The 24428-nt window shown below is 61.4% G+C and overlaps 1 protein-coding gene across 5 annotated transcripts in view; it reads right to left on the bottom strand.

Moving 5' to 3' along the window:
* The window catches only part of DLGAP4 (DLG associated protein 4), a 174005-nt gene that overhangs the window by 134614 nt on the left and 14963 nt on the right, over positions 1-24428 (bottom strand). For 4 of the 5 annotated variants that reach the window (XM_058036412.1, XM_058036414.1, XM_058036415.1 and 1 more), the window contains exon 1: positions 2862-2948. The exons of the other annotated variant lie outside the window; for it this stretch is intronic. The gene's annotated coding sequence lies outside the window, so the exon portion shown is untranslated. Of the gene's footprint in view, positions 1-2861; positions 2949-24428 lie in introns of those variants that run through there. 5 annotated transcript variants of the gene reach the window in all.

Below are 24428 nucleotides of genomic sequence, written 5' to 3'. Positions count from 1 at the left end.
TTCCCATTTATCCTCTCCCAAGTGCCCAGGGGTTTCTCCCAGGTGTGTGACTCCTGCTTTGGCCTCAGCCAGGAGATGGATCTGCAGCACTTTGCTTGCACAGACCCTGCTCTGAAGGCATGGCCCAGGCCACAGGCACCAACCCTTAACATCCATCCTGGCCTTTCCCAGTCCCCAGAGCAGGAACTGGCACCATTCCCACCCAGGGGTGTCCCAGTGGCACGGGCAGGGCAGGAGCATATCCCATGCACACAGCCCTGGCCTGACCCTTGAGCAACACAAGCAAAGCCATCCAGGGCTCTTGTACCCTCTCATCCCAGGTGGAGAGGGATTGGAGAGGGGTTGCAGAGGGGTTGCAGACGGATCACCACTCCTGGTCAGGAGCAACAGGAGAGGCTGAAAGGAATTGAGGAGAGAGGCTGGGGGGCACCGAGGAGAGAGGGTGGGCACACACATGCTGGAGGCATATGTGGAGTTTTTTCAATCATCGTTTCCTTACAGGATAGAGAAAGGAAAAAAAAAAAGAAGGAAAAAAATAGCAAAATAAAGCAAACCCAACAACTCCAATTTCTCTCTTAATGAATAAATGAAATGCATCCCAAGAGGCAATTAAGCGCTTTGAACCAAACATGTGTCACATACATTGAAAAAACAGCCCAGAGAGAAATCCAGCAGCTGCAGAGAAGGGAAGGAGGCAGCTGATGGCTGCTGGGGGCAGGGAACTGGGGCTGCTGCTGCTCCCACCGTGGTGTTAGGGTCCCACCCAGGGGGTCTGGGGACCCCTCAATTCCCAGGGGCATTCCCAGAGGTTTCTCCCACTCTAAGGACATCACGGCCCTGTGAACCTTTCACCTTTGTGCCCCATGGGGACTGGCACCATTTGCTCCAGGTCTTCCTTCCCACATCCCAAAAGCAAGTTTTGTCTCATGCTGCCTCTTGATGTCACCCCCAGGGAACCCCCAAACCCACCCGACATCCCGTCCTTGTCCCTGTCCCTGGTGCTGCCCAGAGTGTGGCTGTGTCCCAGCCCTCAGCAGGCACTGCCCAGCTGACACTGCTGGGAGGAGGAGGAGGGCTGAGGAAGGCTTCCCTGCCATACAGAGGCTGTGATTGGGTTGGGCAGGGCCTGAATCCTCACCCCAGCACAGCAGCCACCCCATGGGTGTGTGTCTGACCTCCATCCTCATCCCCAAATCTCCTTCACATCCCTGCACCACTGCCAGAGCCTTGATATTGGGAGAGCCGTCCAGAATGCAGCCTGCAGAGCTCTTCTTCCAGAACGGCCCAGAAGGCTGCAAAGACCCCTTTGATTGGCCCAAAGAGGGGCAAAGAGATCAGCTTGGCCAAAAACCCCCATGGATTATCGTGTGACACAACTCACAGCAGCAGCTGCAGGGAGGAAGCGCTGTACAGGCTGGGAGTGCCTGGGCTCCCCACACTCAGTGAGCTCTCTGGGGAAGCTCTGCTTTACTTCTGCCTGGTGGCACTGCAGGACAGGGCACTCACAGCAGGACAGGGCACTCACAGCAGGACAGGGCTCCCACTGTCGCAGACATCTTTTATGAAAAATCCTTTCCTTAAGGTTTTTCCTCCTGAGAAGCTGAGAGGCCTCAGGAACAAAATGTAAACAATGATTATCTGCTGCTGTGGAATGCAACAGGTGCATCTGTGATTGGTCTCATGTTAGTTGTTTCTATTAATGGTCAATCACAGCCCAGCTGGCTCAGACAGAGAGCCTGAGCCACAAACCTTTGTTATCATTCCTTCCTAGTCTATTCTTAGCCAGCCTTCTGATGAAATCCTTGCTTCTATTCTTTTAGTATAGTTTTAATGTAATATATATCATAAAATGATAAATCAGCCTTCACAAACATGGAGTCAGATCCTCGTCTCTTCCCTCAACCTGAGACCCCTGTGAACATGGTCACACTCCCACAGCAGGACAGGGCACCCAGATCAGGACAGGGCTCCCACAGCAGCCCCTGCAGCACTCCCAGCCCTTGGGCTCCCACAGCTGCTGCCAGGCTGTGTAGGACAATCCCCTGACACGCTTTGGGTGCTCACTGGGTTTTCTGCCCATCTTGTCTCCTTGGGAGGCCAGATCCAAACTCTTTGTGTGTTTGGGTGGGCTGGGCTGATGGAGCTGGTGTTACCTTCTGGAACACACCGGGAAATCTTTCCTGATGCAGGAAAGCCATGGGATTTATTCCTCTGCAGGTCTGCTCTGTGTGTTCACCCTGCCTGTGTTTTCAGAACACGTCCCTTCCCCATGGACCAGCAGCGGCCACAGCTCTGCCCAAGCCCAGAGCCCTGTCCTTTCCTGAGGGGGAACACAGGCTTCCCCTGGGCTGGCACATTCCCTGGCCAGTCATGGTGCTGAGCCCCTGCACCCTACTCGTGCCCAGCATGCCCACAGCGAGCCCAGAGCTCGGGGGGCACAGCCCAGGCTGAGGGGGCAGAGCCCAGGGCAAAGCACGGCCAGGGCAGACCCAGGGAGCCCCAGGGAGCCCATGCTGGGCTGTGGGTCTGCTCCCCACCTGGGTCAAGTCCGGGGCTCTCTCTGGGCTCTCCTCCCTGCCCCAGGGACACCTGCAACAGTGCCCTGCAGTGCCCACAGCAGTGTCATCCAGCCACCCTCTGTCCCCACGCTGGGGCACTGCCAGCACCTCACAGCAGCTCAGCCCTGTGCCCTTAACAGCCCTGTGCCCCTGCCCTGCCAGCAGTGTGTCTGCTGCCACACTGGGCAGAGAGCAGCACCTCAGACAGGACACAACCCCAGCATCCACAGCCTCCTCGTGCCCCTCACCCACGGAACCCCCAGAGCCACCCCGTGTCCCCAAAGTCCTGCCCCGAGCACTCACGGGCTGGGCGTGGCTCTCGTGGGTGGCACAGCTCTCCTGGGTGGCACAGCTGCTGCAGGTGGCACAGCTCTCGTGGGTGGCACAGCTGCTGCAGGACGCTGCCGTCATCCGCGGCGGGCAGGGGGACGCTGCTGGCCCATGTGCCGGCTCTGGGTGGTGGCAGCTCGGTGACCCTTGGGCTGTGGAGGGACAATGCACACGTGAGCCCAGGGAGCTGTGGGTATGCCCCAGACTCTGCCCGGGCTCAGGGCACAGAGCTGTTATGGTGGGAAGGACCTGCTGGATTACCACACCCAGCCAGCACTGCCACCATGTTCACCCCTGTCCCCAGGTGCCAATCGCCTTTTGAGCACTGCCAAGGACGGTGACTCCAGCACTGCCCTGGGCAGCTGTGCCAGTGCCTGAGCACTCTTCCCATGAAGAAATTTTCCCTAATACCCAAAGCTAAACCTCCCCTGGCACAGCTTGAAGCCATTTCCGCTCCTCCTGTCCCTGTTCCCTGGGAGCACAGCCTGAAGCCCCCCTGGCTGTCCCCTCCTGGCAGGAGCTGTGCAGAGCCAGAAGGGCCCCCCTGAGCCTCCTTTTCTCCAGGCTGAGCCCCTTCCCAGCTCCCTCAGCTGCTCCTGGTGCTCCAGGCCCTTCCCCAGCCCCGGTCCCTTCTCTGGACACGCTCCAGCCCCTCAAGGTCTTTCTGGTTGTGAGGGGCCCAAACCAACCTGGAGCTCCACAGAGCTGCTCTCAGCAGTTTGAGGAGAAATGGGGTTCAAGGCTTGAGAAGAGCCAGAGATGGCACCAAGAAGGGCAGGGCACCTCCCTGCTGCTCTCTGCCAGCCTGGCTGCTGCAGCAGGCACAGGCACATCTGTCCTCCCCATGCACTTCCCAAAGAGCAGCTTACACCCGGATCAGATTAGGGGAAGAAAACTGCATTGCAATAAATCCAGGGAGGGAACTGGCTGCTGGGCCTTTAATCTGAGAGGAGCCTTGAAGATAAGAGCATTAGGAGGGGATGAAGCAGTCTTGGTGCAGGGATGGTGGGGCTGGTCCCTCGTCTGGGATTTGGCAGAGGGAGAGATGGCTGTGCCATGCCCTGGCACCTGGGAGGGTCCTGCCACATGTCCTGCCACAGCTGAGCAGCTCTGCATGGCTGCAGGACAGGGCACAGCCCCCAGAGCACCGCTCCAAAGGGCAGCAGCTGGAATCCCAAGTGGGAAGGACAGCACGGTGCCCAGTGGGATGTGTCTTCCAGCCCCTCCTTCCATGAGGGGACCAGTCCCGAGTGCACCTCAGCCCCAAGCAGCCACGGGATCCCTTCTCTGGAAGTGCCTCTCTGGAGCTGGGAGGCGCAGTGCACATGGCAGGGCTCTGCTCCTCCCCCTGAGCCATCCTCTCCTGGGGACCTCCCAGGGATGGGATGGGATGGGATGGGATGGGATGGGATGGGATGGGATGGGATGGGATGGGATGGGATGGGATGGGATGGGATGGGATGGGATGGGATGGGATGGGATGGGATGGGATGGGATGGGACAGAAGCTGCTCCACAGGGCAGGAAGGAGCTGCCTGCTCTCCAGCTCGCTCTCTGGGAGAGGCAGGCACCTTCCCCGTGTGCCTGTAGAGAGAATCCCCACAGCAGCACTGGGGGACAGGAAGGGGAAGGGTCCCCCTGCATCCCCGGGAAGGAGGAGGGGAGCTGCCTGCTCCCACCCCCTGCAGGAGCCCCCCGGGATGGGCTCAGTGCTCAGAGCACAGGGAAGGCCCCCCCTGCCAGGGCAGGACAGCTGGACACCAGTGCAGGCTGGGGAGGAGGGGACAGGGGCTGGGGTGGCCCCTCCTGTGCTCTGCCAGCTCAGCCAGAGATGGATGGAACCGGCCCTGCAGCCTGGTGTAAGTAATTGAGGGAAGAACATTTGTAAGGCAGGAGACAGCTGGATTAAAAAGGTGAAGCCCAAAAAGCAAATGAAAAGAGAATCACTGATGATGGATGGGAAGGCAGTGCCCGAGTCCAGCTTCTCCCTGGATGCACTGGTGAGCAGCAGCAAGGCAAGGTGAGCTGAGATCTAACCACAGGAAAAACCCGGGCAGCCGTGGGGGCTTGGAATCACAGAAAAATAAAGGTTGGAAAATCCCTCTAAGATCATTGAATCCAGCCCTTAACCCAGCACTGCCAAGGCCACCACTAACCCATGGCCCCAGGTGCCACAGCCACCTTTTCTGAACATTTCCCAGGGATGGTGACTCCAGCACTGCCCTGGGCAGCTGTGCCAGTGCCTGAGCATTCTTTCCATGAAGAAATTTTCCATATTATTGAATCTAAACCTCCCCAGGTGCAGCTTGAGGCTGTTCCCTCTCCTCCTGTCCCTGTTCCCTGCAGCAGCTGTCCCCTCCTGGCAGGAGCTGTGCAGGGCCAGAAGGGCCCCCTGAGCCTCCTTTTCTCCAGGCTGAGCCCCTTCCCAGCTCCCTCAGCTGCTCCTGGACCCTTCCCAGGCTCATCCCCTGCCCTGGCTGCAGAGGCTGTGCCTGTGGAGAGGTGCCCAGGTGCCAGTGCTGCCTCCCCTGCCCTGCCAGGGCCTGCCCCTGCCCCCGCAGAGCTCCCGAACATCTGCCGAGTGTTCCCCGAGGCACTGCAGCTTGCTTTGCTAATTGCTGCTGATCAGATGCTTCCTTGGCAAGGTGGGAAAGACATTTGGGTCAGAGAAAAGTAAATTGAATTTGTAAGACAGAAGAACTCCCAATTGCCCGATCTGCAGGAGGGGCTGAGCAGACCCAGCCCCACCCAAAGCAGGGGCTGCTCCCCCAGGCAGAGCTCTGGGGTGGTCCCATCCCTGCTGGGGGAGAGCAGAGGAGCCAAGGTGAGCCCACCTGAGGAGGGTCAGACTGTCAGAGCAGGACATCACAGCTCCAGCACCCCAACATCCCCTCTGGGACCCTGTCCCTGCCAGCCTCTCCACAGCTGTCACTGGAGCCCATCACAAGGCACAGAGCGCTGTGCCACCCTCTCTGCCCGGATGAGGCCACCACCAGGACACCTCCACACCCTCCCAGCACAGCCCAGGGCCCATCTTCCCACACTCTGCTGCCTTTTCTTTCAGGATTCAGGCATCTCCAACAGCTGGAATTCCTGTTCCCCATCCCTGAACAGCAGCCAGAGCCTCCCAAACCATTCCCTGGCAGCTCTGACACTCAGCTGGCCCCAGCAGCTCACCGTCCCACTTGGTTTCCTTAACAAACCAGTTCACCCCAGTGCCCTGGACACCCCAGGAGACCCCAAAGCATTCTCCAGGAGGTTTCCCAGACTGATAACCACAAGCAGACTGATCTCAGTGGGCACTCTGGGGACAGTGGGCACTCTGGGGACTGTGGCACCAGGCTGTCCCCACACACTGTGAATGCCCCCACACGCTGCAGGTCCCAGCAGCGCACAGCATCAGCACCAAGCCCTTCCCCAGCATGGCCAGTGAGCACCCCCTCTGCCTGCAGCTGGACATCATGGGGCATGGAGGGGCAAGGCTGTGCCAAAGAGATGCCAGAGAGCCAAGACAAGAGCCAGGGAGTGTGCCTGGCTCTCCCAAAGTCCTGGCTCATGGCCCTTGGTCCCACACATGAGGGCAAGGAGATGGAGCAGCCCAGGAGCCTCCATGTCCCAGGGATGGGAACAGGGGCTATGGCAGTGCTCAGGCTTGGACATCACTGCCTGGAGAAATGCCCTGGGCCATGCCCAGCACCATGAGGGCAGTGAGGGGCACAGGGCAGAGGGGCAGCACATCTGGGCAGTGAGGGGCACACAGCAGAGGGGCAGCACATCTGGGCAGTGAGAGGCACAGGGCAGAGTGGCAGCACATCTGGGCAGTGAGGGGCACCCAGCAGAGGGGCAGCACATCTGGGCAGTGAGAGGCACAGGGCAGAGGGGCAGCACATCTGGGCAGTGAGGGGCACACAGCAGAGGGGCAGCAGCCCCCAGCCAGCCATGGAGCAGAGCTCCAGGATCACCATGCCCAGGATCTCTGACAGCAGCCCTGGAGCACCGACAGCCCAGGCTGGGATTTTGCAGGAGTCCAGTCAGGCAGCACAGAGCACCTGGTGTGCCCAGCCTGGGGACACCGCCCTGGGCTCTGAGTCACCTCCAGGGTACACACAGCCCCAGTGCCAGTGCCCTGGAGCAGGTTCCCCTTGAACCCGACAGAAATGTAACCAGGAGAGGGGGCAGGGCACAGCCAGCCCTGCACCAGCTCCAGCCCCCAGAGCAGCACAGCTCCAGAGCTGGAGAGCAGCAAGGCAGGAACCACTGGGCACAGCCAGGGAGGAGGTGGCGCCATGCCAGGGAGCAGCTCTGCCACTTCTGCCACGGCCAAGGGACACTGCCACTGCCAAGGGACACTGCCATCACTGAGGGACACTGCCATCACCATGGGCACTGTACTTGCTGAGGGATGCTGCCATTGCTGCAGGGCACTGCCATGGCCGTGGGGCACTGGTACTACAGAGGGCACTGCCATGGCTGCCTGTTCCTCCCACAGCGTGGCTGTTCCATGTTCCCACTTGGGTCAGTTCAGCTCTTCCCTCCTCCAGCACTGAGGGCACCGAGCTGGAACAAACCCAGCTGGCCAGGGAGGCTGGCCAGGCTGTGGAGGCACACAGGGTGCTGTGGGGACATGCAGGTTGCTTTGGGCACCCAGTGCCAGCCCCCAGCCACATGTCAGCTGTGCCCACACTTCCCCACAGCCTGGGGGGAAGGCCTGGGCACAGAGAGGCATCTCTGGAGCAGAAAGCCGCCGGTCCAGGCACGGCTCCGCCATTGCCTCCTCACCTTGCCCATTTCCCATTTCCTGTTTCCTGTTTCCCATTTCCCATTATTTCCCATTTCTCATTTCCCATTATTTCCCATTTCCCGTTTCCCATTTCCCATTTCCCATTTCCCATGCTGCCTGACCATCTTTCCAGCTAATTACCCCCACTCCTGCGGGCACGGGCCACGTGGCAGCTGGCATCTGCACCGGCTCCAGAAACGACCTTGGCTGCTCAGAGGACAGCAGGAGCCTCTCTGCCTGCTGGGCTTCCCCCGAGGCAGACAAGGATCCTCCAGCAGGGGGGACGAGGAGCCCTCCCAGCCCAGGAACACTTCCAGCCCAGGAGCCCTTCCAGCCCCAGGAACCTTTCCAGCCCCAGGAGCCCTTCCAGCCCAGGAACACTTCCAGCCCCAGGAGCCCTTCCAGCCCCAGGAACCTTTCCAGCCCCAGGAACACTTCCAGCCCAGGAACACTTCCAGCCTGAGGAGCCCTTCCAGCCCAGGAGCCCTTCCAGCCCAGGAGCCCTTCCAGCCCAGGAGCTCCTCCAGCCCCAGGAACCTTTCCAGCCCCAGGAGCCCTTCCAGCCCCAGGAACATTTCCAGCCTGAGGAGCCCTTCCAGCCTGAGGAGCCCTTCCAGCCCCAGGAACACTTCCAGCCCCAGGAGCCCTTCCAGCCCCAGGAACCTTTCCAGCCCCAGAAACACTTCCAGCCCAGGAGCCCTTCCAGCCCCAGGAGCACTTCCAGCCCCAGGAGCTCCTCCTGCCCCAGGAACCTTTCCAGCCCCAGGAACCTTTCCAGCCCAGGAGCCCTTCCAGCCCAGGAGCCCTTCCAGCCCCATTAACACTTCCAGCCTGAGGAGCCCTTCCAGCCCAGGAGCTCCTCCAGCCCCAGGAACCTTTCCAGCCTCAGGAGCCCTTCCAGCCCCAGGAACATTTCCAGCCTGAGGAGCCCTTCCAGCCCCAGGAACATTTCCAGCCCAGGAGCCCTTCCAGCCCAGGAGCCCTCCCAGCCTGAGGAGCCCTTCCAGCCCCAGGAACCTTTCCAGCCCCAGGAGCCCTTCCAGCCCAGGAACACTTCCAGCCCAGGAACACTTCCAGCCCAGGAACCTTTCCAGCCCTCGGAACACTTCCAGCCCCAGGAGCCCTTCCAGCCCAGGAGCAGTTCCAGCCCCAGGAGCCCTCCCAGCCTGAGGAGCCCTTCCAGCCCAGGAACCTTTCCAGCCCTCGGAACACTTCCAGCCCAGGAACACTTCCAGCCCCAGGAGCAGTTCCAGCCCTGCTGCCAGCTCTGCTCTCCCAGCTCAGGAACACTGACCTGTGGCTCCCTGCCATGCTGGGGGTCACTGTCCCCTCCCCCAGGACCCCCAGCGCTCCCTCCCTGCAGAAATTCCCACTTTCAGGTTTGGAGATCTTTCTCCTGCAGTTTCCCACCCCGGTTTTTTGGCAGCACTGCCCTGAGCCAGGTCTGGCTGCATCCCCTGCCAGCTGTGCCGAGGAGAGGGGGCTCAGTGGAGAGAGCTTCGGGAGGAGCAAGGACTGGGGTCCTTTAGGGAGCCACCTAGGGTGGCATTACTGCCACTGTCACAGCCTGTCTTCCCTGGTGTGGGGAGAGGTGGAGCAGAGAGGAGGCAGACACAGCAGCTCTCTGGGGTGGCAGCCCCTGGGGACATCTGACAGAACAGCCCTGAGCTCCCCAGGATGGGAGGGAGCTGTCAGCTGGCACACGGCTGCCAGGCAGAGCCTGGGGCTGGAGGCAGGGCTGGCTGGCCCCAGGAGGGACAGGAGCCAGCTGAGGTCATGGGCAGTGATGGGACACGAGTGGAAACGAGCTGGGCATCCCCTCCTGTGGCACAGGGGGGACGTGAGGACACCTCTGGCACCTTGCCCCCCGCCCTGCTGGGATGGAGGGCAGGACAGGCAGTGCTGGGGGCTGGACATGCTGAGGGACTCCAGAGAATGGGGTCCTGGGTGCTGCCCATCCTCAGGAGCTGGGCCAGGGCCAGGGCAGTGCCTGGCCAGGTGTCTCACACCTTCCTGTCCTGGTGCCAAAGGCTCAGCAGCTTCCCAGGCTCCTGTGGCACCTGGGGAAATGCCCCCTCCAAACACCTCGGTGTGGAGGTGCTGGAGTGCCTGGGGCTCCGGCAGTGACACACAGGGGACACACTGGGTGTGTCCCCACTCCCAGGAGCTCAGCAGCTCCTCCTGCCTGGCTGCTGCCCTCCCCTCGAGCCCACCGTGGCACAGCTGTGTTTGTGTGGGGGGGTTTCACAGAATCACAGAATCACGCAGAATCACAGAAGTTCAAGACTGGAAGAGACCTGTAAGATCATCAAGTCCAGCCGATGTTCTAACTGTTCAACTAGATCATGGCAGCAAGTGCCACATCCAGTCTTTTTTTGAATTCTTCAAGGGATGATGACTCCACCACCTCACTGGGTAAATGATTCCAGTATCTGACCACTCTTTCTGTGAAATATTTCCTTCTTAATTCTAACTTACATCTCGCTTGACTCCTCCCCAAACAGCCCCCATCTCCCTCCCCCTTTCACATCTGCACATCCCTTTGCCTTAAAACAACAACCGAGGCCCTGCCGTGAGGGGCTCCCTCCTGCCCTGCTGCAATAGAGGGAAGAGACCAGGGGCTACATTTGCCACTGGAGACACGTCACACAGCCCTGTGATGTCAGGCTAATGAACAGACAGCCCTGTGTGCCAAACACCAACAGCCAGCTCTGCCCCACGTCTGCTGATTCAGGGAGAAAGGGGCAAAAAGACATCTTCAAATGAATTCTTGCTGTCCAGCACACACACACAGGCTGGGCTTCCCAAGTGGCTGAGCCAGGGATGTACAGGGTGCCACTGACCCCCATCCACTGCACCCTGGGGACAGCCCTGGCAGGTCCCTGTGCCCAAAGGTGCCACCTTGCAGCCTGGGCAGGGTGCGGGGCAGCTGCCAAGTGCCCCCTTACAGCAACCCAAGCAGCTCCACCCCAGGTTTGGCCCAAGGCAGTGTGAGGATGGATTTGCAGGAAGCCCCCATCTGCTGGCAGGGCAGGTGCCAGGGCTGTCCTGATGAGCCTGGCACCCCCACATGCCACATCCCTCTCCAGCCCTGCCCTGGGGCCTGTGGAGCCGCCAGAACTTTCCACCGCTCTCTCTGCCTGAGGAGGGGTTTCTCTGATCCAAGTGAGCCAACACATTCCTGGGTAGGATGGAGGATGAGCCCCTGCCCTGCCCTGCCAGCCTGGGAGCAGCCCTGGCTCCAGCCTCCAGCCCCAGGAAACCTCCCCAGGGACCAAGTGCTGACCCCTCCAATCCCTCGGAACTTGGAATGAGCACAGACAAGAGCCATCCTTGGAGTGCTTTGGATGTATCCAGCACCCAAAGATCGATGGGCACACACAGAATTCTGTTCCCACAGCCCCAGGTCTCCCCTGGGTGCCAGCAGGGTCACACCACAATGCAGGCAGGGCACCCTGTGACCCTGGGGGATGGACAGAGCAGCTCAGCTGGGTGGGGAGCCCTTCCAGTCCCCAACCAGGAAAGCAGGCAGAGCTCCTGTCCCCTCCCCTCCTCTCAGAGCCCAGCACCGTTTCATTTCCATCCTCACCTCCTGCTCCTGCAGTGGCTCCACAGCCAGCCCAGCACAGCCCTGACCCTTCCATCCCCCAGGCCCCTCTGCAGGAGCCAGGGCTGTGTGTGCTGCCAGCACAGGGGGAGCAGGGGCTGAGCCACCAACCCTGGCACATCCAACGCAGTGCCATGCTGGTGCCACCATTGCCACTGCTGGTGTCACCACTGTCGCTGCTGCTGCCACCATTGCCACTGCACCCAGAGTGCAGGAGGGAAGGCAGGACCTGTGCTGGGCCGGGCCCTGCTTTGCCTAAAGCTGCCAGTGATGCCTGGGGCCACCAACTCGTCCCCGGGGAGCGTGACAAGCGTGGCAGGCTGGCAGGCGAGCCCACGGCAGTGATGAGGCTCCGTGTGATGCCTCAGGCTCTTGCTCATCCCGGCTCCGTGACTCACAGCCCTGGCACTGCAGGAGGGGCTGGGGGTGTGGGGGGTGTGGGGGACACTCACCCAAGCACGGGGGTCAGGCTGGCACCTTCTGCCACCAGCAGGCAGCCAACAGCAGGTCCTGGTGGGGGCAAGAGCTGGGCAGTGAGCTGGGCACACTGTGGGACAGGCTCTGCCACAGAACTGGGCAGTGTTCCTCTCGGGATCTGAGAATGACTGAACAAAGGCCCTGTCCCACACGGTGACCCTGTCCCACACAGTGACCCTCCCCACACAGTGACCCTGTCCCACACAGTGACCCTGTCCCACAGTGACCCTGTCCCACACAGTGACCCTGTCCCACACGGTGACCCTGTTCCACACGGTGACCCTGTCCCACACAGTGACCCTGTACCACACAGTGACCCTGTTCCACACAGTGACCCTGTCCCACACAGTGACCCTGTCCCACACGGTGACCCTGTTCCACACGGTGACCCTGTCCCACACAGTGACCCTGTACCACACAGTGACCCTGTTCCACACAGTGACCCTGTCCCACAGGGTGACCCTGTCCCACACAGTGACCCTGTCCCATAGTGACCCTGTCCCACACAGTGACCCTGTCCCACACGGTGACCCTGTCCCACAGAGTGACCCTGTCCCACACAGTGACCCTGTCCCATAGTGACCCTGTCCCACACAGTGACCCTGTTCCACACAGTGACCCTGTCCCACAGGGTGACCCTGTCCCACACAGTGACCCTGTCCCACACAGTGACCCTGTTCCACAGAGTGACCCTGTCCCACAGAGTGACCCTGTCCCACACAGTGACCCTGTCCTACAGGGTGACCCTGTCCCACACAGTGACCCTGTCCCACACAGTGACCCTGTCCCACAGTGACCCTGTCCCACAGAGTGACCCTGTCCCACACAGTAACCCTGTTCCACACAGTGACCCTGTCCCACACAGTGACCCTGTTCCACAGAGTGACCCTGTCCCACAGAGTGACCCTGTCCCACACAGTGACCCTGTCCTACAGGGTGACCCTGTCCCACACAGTGACCCTGTCCCACACAGTGACCCTGTCCCACAGTGACCCTGTCCCACACAGTGACCCTGTCCCACACAGTGACCCTGTCCCACAGAGTGACCCTGTCCCACACAGTAACCCTGTTCCACACGGTGACCCTGTCCCACACAGTGACCCTGTCCCACACAGTGACCCTGTCCTACAGGGTGACCCTGTCCCACACAGTGACCCTGTCCCACACAGTGACCCTGTCCCACAGTGACCCTGTCCCACACAGTAACCCTGTTCCACACGGTGACCCTGTCCCACAGTGACCCTGTCCCACATGGTGACCCTGTCCCACACAGTGACCCTGTCCCACACAGTGACCCTGTCCCACAGAGTGACCCTGTCCCACACAGTGACCCTGTCCCACACAGTGACCCTGTCCTACAGGGTGACCCTGTCCCACAGAGTGACCCTGTCCCACAGGGTGACCCTGTCCCACAGAGTGACCCTGTCCCACACGGTGACCCTGTCCCACAGGGTGACCCTGTCCCACAGGGTGACCTGGTTCCACACAGTGACCCTGCTCTGGGGTGATGTGACACTGTGACCCTGCTCCCCATGGTGACCCTGCTCCTTGGACAGAGACCTGCTCCATGATGACCCTGCTCTGGATATTGACCTTGTTCCATGGTGGCCGTGCTCCATATGGTGACCCTGCTCCTCTGCTTTGTCACCTGCAAGCCACCCACAGCCAGGCCTGGCTTGAGGCTTGTCTTCCAGTTCACCCCCAAAGGAGCTCTCCTCTCCTGACCCACAACTTTCTGTAGGAGCAGGGACTGCAGTGAGAGCAGCTCCCGAGGCTCCTCACTCCCTGCTCTGGCCATGCTGCTCCTCCATCCCACAGACACCTCCTGCTGCTCCTCCAGGAGCTGGGGGCTCTCACTATCCCGTCTTGGGGTGCAGCTGTGGGTGGGTTACCAGAACAAGCTCCAAAAGTGGAGCATGTGGCTACTGAAGCCTCCAGTGACTGCAGCCTCCCCACAAAATCATGTCCTTTCTCCTTTCTCCTTTCTCCTTTCTTCTTTCTTTCTTCTTTCTCCTTTCTCCTTTCCCCTTTCTCCTTTCTCCTTTCTCCTTTCCCCTTTCCCCTTTCTCCTTTCTCCTTTCTCCTTTCTTCTTTCTTTCTTCTTTCTCCTTTCTCCTTTCTCCTTTCTCCTTTCCCCTTTCCCCTTTCTCCTTTCCCCTTTCTCCTTTCTCCTTTCTCCTTTCCCCTTTCTCCTTTCCCCTTTCTCCTCCCTCTGGCTCTGGAGCAGATCCTCAGCATCGGGGGAGCTGTGGGGGTCTGGGACTGGGGGAGCACGGCTGTTTTCTCTCAGCTGGCCTCTCGGAACGCCCTGGACGGCTGTGCCCTGCTAATGGCAATGTGGGAGAGAGGCTGGGTTTGTGTGAGCCGGAGCGAGCGGAGCCCCGCTCGTCATTAGCGGTGAGAAAAGCGCGGTGAGTCACTGCTGCCATTAGCACGCTGCTGAAGGCAGGCAAAGGCAGCAGGAGAGGGCAGCTCCTCGGAGTCACTGCTCCTGCCTTCCACCGGCACCTCCGGGACGGCTGTGCGCCCCGCCTGCCCGCGGGTGGCTGTGCCCAGGCCGTGTCCCCAGGGCTGGCACCCTGCCCGTGCCTGCCCCGCTCCCTGAGCTGCCCGGCTGCTCCCGAACCGCGGCGTTTCTAAAGGTCAATGCATGCAGGACACTTGTGCTTCTCCCCAGCTAATTGGCGCTAGAGACACGGCCAGCGCTGAGCTGCTCGGTGACACCCCGGCGAGGGCACTGTGACCCTGTCCCACTGCTGCTGCCCCGGCTCTGTCACAGCCTGACCCTGCCTGTCAGCCCTGCCCCGGAACCCAGAGCTGATTGTGAGCCCAGCACCCGAGGCCACGCTGTCACCACTGCCTGTCCCCTTCCCCAGGCTCAGCCCCACAGCCACTGTCCTGTCCAGGGCTCCTGCAGAGCAGGAGAGCTGCTGGGAGCTGGGAGGGCTGCTCCATGCCCAGCCCTGGGAGCTCCATCCCCAGCCCTGAACCCAGCTCCATCCCCAGCCCTGGGAGTGCTGCTCCATCCCCAGCCCTGGGAGCTCCATCCCCAGCCCTGGGAGCTCCATCCCCAGCCCTGAACCCAGCTCCATCCCCAGCCCTGGGAGCTCCATCCCCAGCCCTGGGAGCTCCATCCTCAGCCCTGGGAGCTCCATCCTCAGCCCTGGGAGTGCTGCTCCATCCCCAGCCCTGGGAGCTCCATCCCCAGCCCTGAACCCAGCTCCATCCTCAGCCCTGGGAGCTCCATCCCCAGCCCTGGGAGCTCCATCCCCAGCCCTGAACCCAGCTCCATCCCCAGCCCTGAACCCAGCTCCATCCCCAGCCCTGGGAGCTCCATCCCCAGCCCTGGGAGCTCCATCCTCAGCCCTGGGAGCTCCATCCTCAGCCCTGGGAGCTCCATCCCCAGCCCTGAACCCAGCTCCATCCCCAGCCCTGGGAGCTCCATCCTCAGCCCTGGGAGCTCCATCCCCAGCCCTGAACTCAGCTCCATCCCCAGCCCTGAACCCAGCTCCATCCCCAGCCCTGGGAGCTCCATCCTCAGCCCTGAACCCAGCTCCATCCCCAGCCCTGGGAGTGCTGCTCCATCCCCAGCCCTGCCTTGCTCCTGAGCTCCATCCCCAGCCCTGCCTTGCTCCTGAGCTCCCTCCCCAGCCCTGCCTTGCTCCTGAGCTCTGTCCTAGGCCCACCCAGAGGCTCTGACACGGTTCAGCCGCGGCCTCACACCAAACTCCCGCTCCACACGCTGCTCTGGCCAGCCCAGCTCAGCTTCTCCACCTTGTCCGCTCACCTCACAGCCTCAATCCCTCTTCTTTCACTTCTTGTTTTTCAACCTTTTGGCTTTTTTCCATGCCTCTGCTCCAGGCTCATTGTATCCTGAGCACTGAGTGCACAAACACGAGCACACCTAAGAGCAGAGCCCTGCTGGGATGGCCGTGCCCGGGGGGGTTACCCTGGCCCCAGCCCATCCCAGCCGCAGTGTGGCCATGCCCAGCTGGTGCTGCAAAGGGCCCTGGTGACCAGGCACAGTGCCCTGCCACTGCCACCACTGCGGGGACAGCAGGAGGTGACCCTGCTGCTGGGGACGCCGCGCTGGGTACCACAAAGAGAAGTGAAAATGCCGAAGCTCCGAAGAAAGCAGAAGGCTCATGGAGCCTGAGAGCAGAGAGAATTCCTGCAGGCACCAGGAGGACCCTGGGCACAGCCCTCGTCCCTGCCCTGCTCCACGCTGCCACCCCCACGCGCTGCCCAGGCTCGAGGGCGAGACACTCCGATCCTCCTATTCAAAGGGATTACAAATTACTGTCTGATCCACTAATTAGGACGGGAAGATGAGTGTGCCTCTGACAGTGCTGTTTAGCAGCCATTTAGCGATGGCTGGGAAGGCAGCGTGGCCGCGAGCACCGCACGGTGAGCGGCCACATCTGCTCCAGCAGCGAGCCCGGCAGCGCCCGGCACCCCCCGGAGCATCCCTGCCGCCAGCAGCTCTGCCCGACCCCATCCCCGCTCCCAGAGCCGCTCCTGCCCCGCTGCAGAGCCCCCCCGCTCCCAAGGATGTCCCCGGGCCATTTGGCTCCCAGCCCCGCTGCCATTACTCTGTATTTATTTAACAAAATTAAACCCTGCTTAGTGGGGCCGGCAAATCGGATCTGCCGCTGCTGCTGCCGGGAAGGGCAGCCTGGCACCGGGCTGGGGCCACCCCGGCGGCCGTGGGGGCACACAGAGCCTCCCTCCTTCCCGGGAATGGGCAGCAGCACAAGCCCGCAGCTCCCTGGCACCCCGGCTGCTGTGTGACAGACGCTGCCCCTGCCTGGGCAGGACTCCAGCAGCAAAGCTCCGTGCTGGGCTGGGCTCCCCGAGAGCCCTGGTGGTGCCAGGCATGGTCATGGCTCTGAGAGGAGCCCCCAGCCCTGTGCCCGCCTGCTGGCATGGGGGCTGTGGGCTTTGGGTGATGCCAGGTGTGTGGGGGCTCCTCCTTCAGGCGGTGCCCAGGCACAGGACACTGCCCCAGCCAGGAGAGCCCTCGCTGTCCCTGGCAGGGCCCCTGTGTCCCCTGTAGCTCCTACAGGACCAGGCCCCTCTCTCTTGGGTGAGGAACCAACTCTGGGTCAGGCAGGAGCCCGGGGGGCCCAGGAACACCTCAGGAACAGCTCTACAGCCTTGGCCTTCCCAAAACTCATCCATTCCCCAGCACCACAGCCCTTCCAAACCACCCCAGGGCTGGGCACAGGAGGCTCAGCTCCCATGGGGCAGAGCACAGAGCCAGCAGCACAAACCACATCCCCAGGGCACCAGGGCAGGGATCCCCTGGCCCTCCAGCTCACTGGGACCCCCTTGGGTTCTCCAGCCTGCTGCCCCTGGGCGCTGGGCCAGCCCTGGCACAGCCCTGGCACAGCATCACTCAGCACAGGATTGCAAAGCCACTGGAAGGCAAAGGGAGAGGGAAGCCTCAGGTGCAGGCACAGGCACCCAGAGAGGAAAAGCTTCATCACAGAGCCGGGCCCAGCCATCACCAGAGGAGCTACAGTGCCATTAATGAATGCTTTCCATTTTAATGAAGTTAATCTACCTCTAAAAGCTCTTTATGCCCACAAACATATGAGCTGAGAGAGAACAGGACCTGCAGCCACATTTTTACAGCATTTGAGCATGGTTTTTGCAGCCACCTATTTCCCAGCAAAGCAGCTGGGGGAAGAACATCCCTGAGCAGGCTGCAGCCCCTCCACTGTGCCAGTTACACCTGGAGATCCATGGCCTGCCAGGAAAAGCAAGATCCTCTGTTCCCGTTATGAGAAAAGTTAGAAAAACAGTGAATTTCAGGGAAAAAACCAGATACTGTCTTTTGTCAGCTGGGGAGGAGATGGTGCTGGCGGAAGGAGGTGCTCAGGGGGTGGTGAGAAGCCCCTGCCCAGCACAGCCCCTGGCCCTGGGCTCTGCCTGTGCCCCCTGCTCCCATCCCAGCCCATGGTGCCAGGCAGTCTCTCAGCAGGAGCTGTGCTGGGGCTGCCTCCAGCCCCCAGCAGCTCCCTGACTGCTTTGCCAGATAAGGATCATTTCCCCAATCTCCTGTTACTCCTGGACAGGGTGCCCTGGGTTTGATTCTCTGGCTCCTCTCCAGTTCCACCTTTCCCAGCACTCTCAAACAGGAGAGCTGGAGCTGGATTTAAACCTGGCATGACCTCCTCAAACACACAGGTCTGGATTTGTTCCTCCCTTCTCCTTGGGAATCCTGTGGAATTCCTGTGCCCTGCCAGCAATGCCAGCCCAGGTGCCAGCGCCAGCAGCCCCCTGGGGAGCTGCTCCCTCCTTCCTGCAGAGGAGGACACACAGCCACCTCCCCAAAAACATCCAGCTGAGCAGAAACCTTCCCATCCCACCTGCAGAGCCTGGCAGGAGCAGCAATAGCACTGGAGGCTCAAACGTGTCCAGGGACAGGACAGATTTCCTCCAGGAGAGGCAGGCAGGGGCTCTGAGGGCTCCTGTCACGGTCTGGGTGAGGGATCCCTGAATGAAGGATCTCTGGGTGAGGGATTCCTGGGTGAGGGATCCATCTCTGGGTGAGGGATAACTGGGTGAGGGATGGCCTGGATGAGGGATTGAGGGATCCCTGGGCGAGGAATCCCTGAATGAAGGATCTCTGGGTGATGGATCCCTGGGTGAGGGATGCCTGGGTGAGGGATCTCTGGATGAGGATTCCTGGGTGAGGATCCCTGGATGAGGGATCTCTGGATGAGGATTCCTGGGTGAAGGATGGTCTGGATGAGGGATCCCTGGATGAGGATCCCTGGATGAGGATCCCTGGGTGAAGGATCCCTGGATGAGGATCCCTGGGTGAGGATCCCTGGATGAGGGATCCCTGGATGAGGATCCCTGGGTGAGGATCCCTGGGTGAAGGATGGTCTGGATGAGGATCCCTGGGTGAAGGATCCCTGGGTGAGGATCCCTGGATGAGGATCCCTGGGTGAGGGATCTCTGGATGAGGATCCCTGGGTGAGGATCCCTGGGTGAGGGATCCCTGGGTGAGGGATCTCTGGATGAGGATCCCTGGGTGAGGATCCCTGGGTGAGGATCTCTGGGTGAGGATCCCTGGGTGAGGATCCCTGGGTGAGGATCCCTGGGTGAGGATCCGTGGGTGAGGATCCCTGGATGAGGATCCCTGGGTGAGGATCCCTGGATGAGGGATCTCTGGATGAGGATCCCTGGGTGAGGATCCCTGGATGAGGATCCCTGGGTGAGGATCCCTGGGTGAGGATCCGTGGGTGAGGATCCCTGGATGAGGATCCCTGGGTGAGGATCTCTGGATGAGGATCCCTGGATGAAGATCCCTGGGTGAGGATCCCTGGATGAGGATCCCTGGGTGAGGATCCCTGGATGAGGGATCTCTGGATGAGGATCCCTGGGTGAGGATCCCTGGATGAGGATCCCTGGGTGAGGATCCCTGGGTGAGGATCCCTGGGTGAGGATCCCTGGGTGTGGGATCCCTGGATGAGGGATGGCCTGGGGCTCTCCCTGCCCACAAAGCCCCCACTGAGACCCTTTTGAGGGGTACCAGAGCTGGGTCCAGGGCGGAGCTGAGTCCTCTCCAGCCACGCCAGTGGTTTGCTCTCCACCATTCTGTCTTTCCAACCAAACCTGCCTCTCCCTCCAGCCTGCCCTGGCCTCTGGCAGCACTGGCAGGGCAGGAGGTGCCAGTGCCATGGGAGCCCCCAGCAGCACCCACCCTGCTGCCTCCCCTGCTCCTCTGGCACTGCTCCCTCAGCTCTGTCACAGCCCAGAGGGTCTCAGGAAAACCTGGGAGGTTCCCAACACCCTCCTACCCTGGGGCCTCACCACAGGCTGCTCCAGCCCCCCCTGTGCCAGCTCTGAGGCAGGACAGCCCCACGTGCACCCCAGAGCTCTGGGCACTGCACAGGGCTGGCACCCAGGGCTCCTCCTGCCACCAAGCTCCCCAAAGGCCACCATGTGCTGTGACTTGTCCTCATGGAGAATGTCCCCATGTGCCCCCAGCCCAGACACCCCTCAGGGGGTGACTCCCTGCCCACAGGGGAGATGTCAAAGCAGCTGCCCCTCTCCCTGCTGCCCCTCTCCTGCCAGAGCACAGGGAATGTCCCCTCACACCCCTCTGAGGCAGGAAGCTCACAGCAGCTTCCCAGCCCCAATGGAAACCAGTAGCTGAGTGTAAACAGATGTTTGTGGAAATAAAATTCCTCTTGGCTTTCTCTGACATTTGCCTCTGTCCACAGAGCCTTGGTACTCCTGCCACAGGCCATGGGATCTCCTGGAGCACCCACAGACCCACCCCAGACCACGATGGAACCTGGCAGAGGGATCCTGGATGGTCTGAGCCCATCCCTGTGGAGGTGGCTGGAGGAATGGGGATACCAAACACATTCCTGCCTTCTTGGCAGGGGCAAAAATGGCCAGGTTGGATGGATCTGATGACACACACAGCAGGAGTTCCTACACAACCATGGAATATCCTGAATGGGAAGGGACCCACAAGGATCACGAGCCCAGCCCCTGGCCCAGCACAGACACCCCAGCAATCCCACCCTGGGCATCCCTGGCAGAGCTGTCCCAACACTCCTGGAGCTCTGGCAGCCTCGAGGCCGTGCCCATTCCCTGGGGAGCCTGGGCAGTGCCAGCACCCTCTGGGGAAGAACCTTTCCCTTATATCCACCCCAACCCTCCCTGACAGCTCCAGCTGCTATTTCCCCAATAGCTAAAACTCATCCTCATGGGGATGAGCAGTTCTGGAGGGTCCAGCCCAGGACATGTGGGATGCTCTGGAGCAGGGATGCTCAGCTATGCTGGTGCCTCAGGCATGGGTGCTTCTGAATACCAGGATGGGTGTTCAGGGCTCTCCAGATGCAGTTTAGGATGCTCTCTATTGAGGTTAAAGCCTGGCTCAGAGTGACCCCTCCAGTCCCTGGTTTGCCTGTGGGGCTTTGGCTCCAAGGCCAGTCCCATGTCCTGCAGCTGTGGCAGGCACTGGATTTGGAGCACCTCTGAGCTGTGTCCTCACTGCACTGCCCTGCAGGAGGGCTTTGCTCTATTGCATTGGATTTTTGGAAAAAATTCTTCCCTGTGAGGGTGGGGAGGCCCTGGCACAGGGTGCCCAGAGCAGCTGTGGCTGTCCCTGGATCCCTGGCAGTGCCCAAGATCAGGATGGACAGGGCTTGGAGGAGCCTGCTCTGCTGGAAGGTGTCCGTGCCCAGGGCAGGCAGATGGGGCTGGGTGTCTGTGGGGTCCTTTCAACCCTTTCAATCCTGTCAGGAAGTGGGATGAGCCCAGGTGGGATGAGGGGCTGACCCAGCTCCCACCACCCCCTCCCTGACCTCTCCTGCAGGTCACAGGGTGTCCCAAAGCCACCAAAGGCCAACAAGGAGAGGACACATGGCAGGAGAGGGCGAGGGGGAGCCCAGCAGGCAGCTCCTGCTGGAAGTGGCTCACCCTCCCTGGGACCAGCAGTGCCACCAAAGTAGGGCTGCGGGCACGGAACAGGGCGTCCCAGCTAATTATATCAGTGTGTCCCACAAAGAGCAGCTGCCACTGGGCTGCCCTATTTCCTGAGCCTTCCTCTGGGCCGGCAGCGCCACGCTGGCACAGCCCTGGCACAGCTCCGCACCCAGGACAGCCTGGCACAGCCCCGATGGAGCTTCCCCTGGGCAGGAATGGCTGCTGGCTCTGGGGCACTTGGGGTGGCTTGGGGTCCCCATCCCACCCTGCACACCCTGGCCTGGCTCACACCGGGCTCCCCACAGTGCCACAAGGTGCAAACACCAGAGTGGGCACAGGAGTGCAAACACCAGAGTGGGCACAGGAGCCAGCGCAGCCGTGCCCTCCCCCAGGACACTGCAGTTTGTGTCCCCAGTGCCCCACCTGCCACAGGACACTGCAGTTTGTGTCCCCACTGTCCCACCTGCCACAGGACACTGCAGTTTGTGTCCCCAGTGTCCCACCTGCCACAGGACACTGCAGTTTGTGTCCCCAGTGCCCTCCCACAGGACACTGCAGTTTGTGTCCCCAGTGCCCCACCACCCACAGCACACTGCAGTTTGTGTCCCCAGTGTCCCATCTCCCACAGGACACTGCAGTTTGTGTCCCCAGTGTCCCATCTCCCACAGCACACTGCAGTTTGTGTCCCCAGTGCCCCACCACCCACAGCACACTGCAGTTTGTGTCCCCAGTGCTCCACCTCCCACAGGACACTGCAGTTTGTGTCCCCAGTGCCCCACATCCCACAGGACACTGCAGTTTGTGTCCCCAGTGCCCCACCTCCCACAGCACACTGCAGTTTGTGTCCCCAGTGCCCCACATCCCACAGGACACTGCAGTTTGTGTCCCCAGTGCCCCACCTCCCACAGCACACTGCAGTTTGTGTCCCCAGTGCTCCACCTCCCACAGCACACTGCAGTTTGTGTCCCCAGTGCCCCACATCCCACAGGACACTGCAGTTTGTGTCCCCACTGCCCCACTGCCACAGGACACTGCAGTTTGTGTCCCCAGTGCCCAACCTCCCACAGGACACTGCAGTTTGTGTCCCCAGTGCCCCACTACCCACAGGACACTGCAGTTTGTGTCCCCAGTGCCCCACCTGCCACAGGCACCGCTGCTGGAGCCACGGAGGGCTCTGCAGCACAGGGACTGCCCTGAGTCCAATGGGTACCATGGGCACCCCAAACCTGACAGTGCCCTCACACCTCCTCCTGCCCCTCTCCGAGTCCAGCACTCACTTTCCAGCTCAGCTCAGCCTGTGCCCGTGGTGGGAGAGCCCATCCCCCTCAGGGCTGTGGCAGGATCACAGAATCCCAGAATGGTTTGGGTTGGAAGGGACCTTAAAGCCCACCCAGTACCATGGCAGGGACACCTTCCACTGTCCCAGCTGCTCCAAGCCCCATCCAACCTGGCCTTGGGCACTGTCAGGGATGGGGCATGGATAGGGGCCCTGTGCCAAGACCCTCTGGAGGTGGCTGGAGCCATCAGGAGGTAAATGGCACCTCAGGCAGCACCAGGGCTCTGCCAGGAGCAAACCCCTCCTGCCCCTGATGGAGCAACTGCAATGAACACGCTATGCTGGGACCATTCTCTGGCTTGGACAGCAGCAGGCAAAGGACTGGGCTGGAGCCAAGGACACTCAGAGCTGCTGGTGGAGGGAGTGACAAGGGGTCAGCGGATCCCATCCGAAGTTCTCTGTGTTCAATCTCCCAGAAACTTCCCTCTGGAGGTCCTGGCACAAGCCTCTCTCTCCTGACAGAGGATCTCTGGGTGCTCCTCACTGCCAGTAGCCTGTCCAAAGGGTACCAGAGACCTGGTCCCTCTGTGCACTCTTGGAGAATGCCCCTTGGGCCTCCCTGGGAGCTGCTGTTGGGGAATCCCTCCCTCCCTGCACCCAGCTGAGCCCAGCTGAGCCCCTGCTGCCGGGGTGTGGGTGGCAGGCATGGTCCTGCTCCCCACCTTGCAAACTGGACAGCCCCGAGCCCCTCTCAGGGAAGCCCAGGGGCTGAGGAGCGGCTGAGGGCTGCCTGGCCCCTGCCACCCAGGGGGATGATGGTTTAATCCGAGACTTATTTCGGTTGCTAGGTGATCAAATCATCCATCTGCTTGTGACTGGAGAGTGCCGTGAGTCAGCCCCTGCCACCGGCAGCAGAGGGTTCACTCCAGCTCCAGCTCCAGCTCCAGCTCCAGCCTGGCCCGGGCCCGGCGTGCCCAGGGCTGCTCTGACAGCAGGGCCTGCCATGGGCACGGGAACAGGGCCTGCCATGGACATGGGAACAGGGCCTGCCATGGACACAGGAACAGGGCCTGCCATGGGCACGGGAACAGGGCCTGCCATGGACACAGGAACAGGGCCTGCCATGGACACAGGAACAGCTCCTGCCATGGACATGGGAACAGGGGAACAGGGCCTGCCATGGACACGGGAACAGGGCCTGCCATGGACACAGGAACAGGGCCTGCCATGGGCACGGGAACAGGGGAACAGGGCCTGCCATGAACACGGGAACAGGGCCTGCCATGGACACGGGAACAGGGCCTGCCATGGGCACGGGAACAGGGCCTGCCATGGACACGGGAACAGGGCCTGCCATGGACACGGGAACAGGGCCTGCCATGGACATGGGAACAGGGCCTGCCATGGACATGGGAACAGGGGAACAGGGCCTGCCATGGACACGGGAACAGGGCCTGCCATGGACATGGGAACAGGGCCTGCCATGGACATGGGAACAGGGGAACAGGGCCTGCCATGGGCACGGGAACAGGGGAACAAGGCCTGCCATGGACACGGGAACAGGGCCTGCCATGGACACAGGAACAGCTCCTGCCATGGGCACGGGAACAGGGCCTGCCATGGACACGGGAACAGGGCCTGCCATGGACATGGGAACAGGGCCTGCCATGGACATGGGAACAGGGCCTGCCATGGGCACGGGAACAGGGGAACAGGGCCTGCCATGGACACGGGAACAGGGCCTGCCATGGACACAGGAACAGGGCCTGCCATGGACATGGGAACAGGGGAACAGGGCCTGCCATGGACATGGGAACAGGGCCTGCCATGGACACAGGAACAGGGCCTGCCATGGACATGGGAACAGGGGAACAGGGCCTGCCATGGACATGGGAACAGGGCCTGCCATGGGCACGGGAACAGGGGAACAGGGCCTGCCATGGAC

Source organism: Melospiza georgiana, chromosome 17, assembly GCF_028018845.1.
Source record: "Melospiza georgiana isolate bMelGeo1 chromosome 17, bMelGeo1.pri, whole genome shotgun sequence".
Lineage (NCBI taxonomy): Eukaryota > Metazoa > Chordata > Aves > Passeriformes > Passerellidae > Melospiza > Melospiza georgiana.
This window is presented reverse-complemented; position numbering and strand designations above follow the sequence as displayed.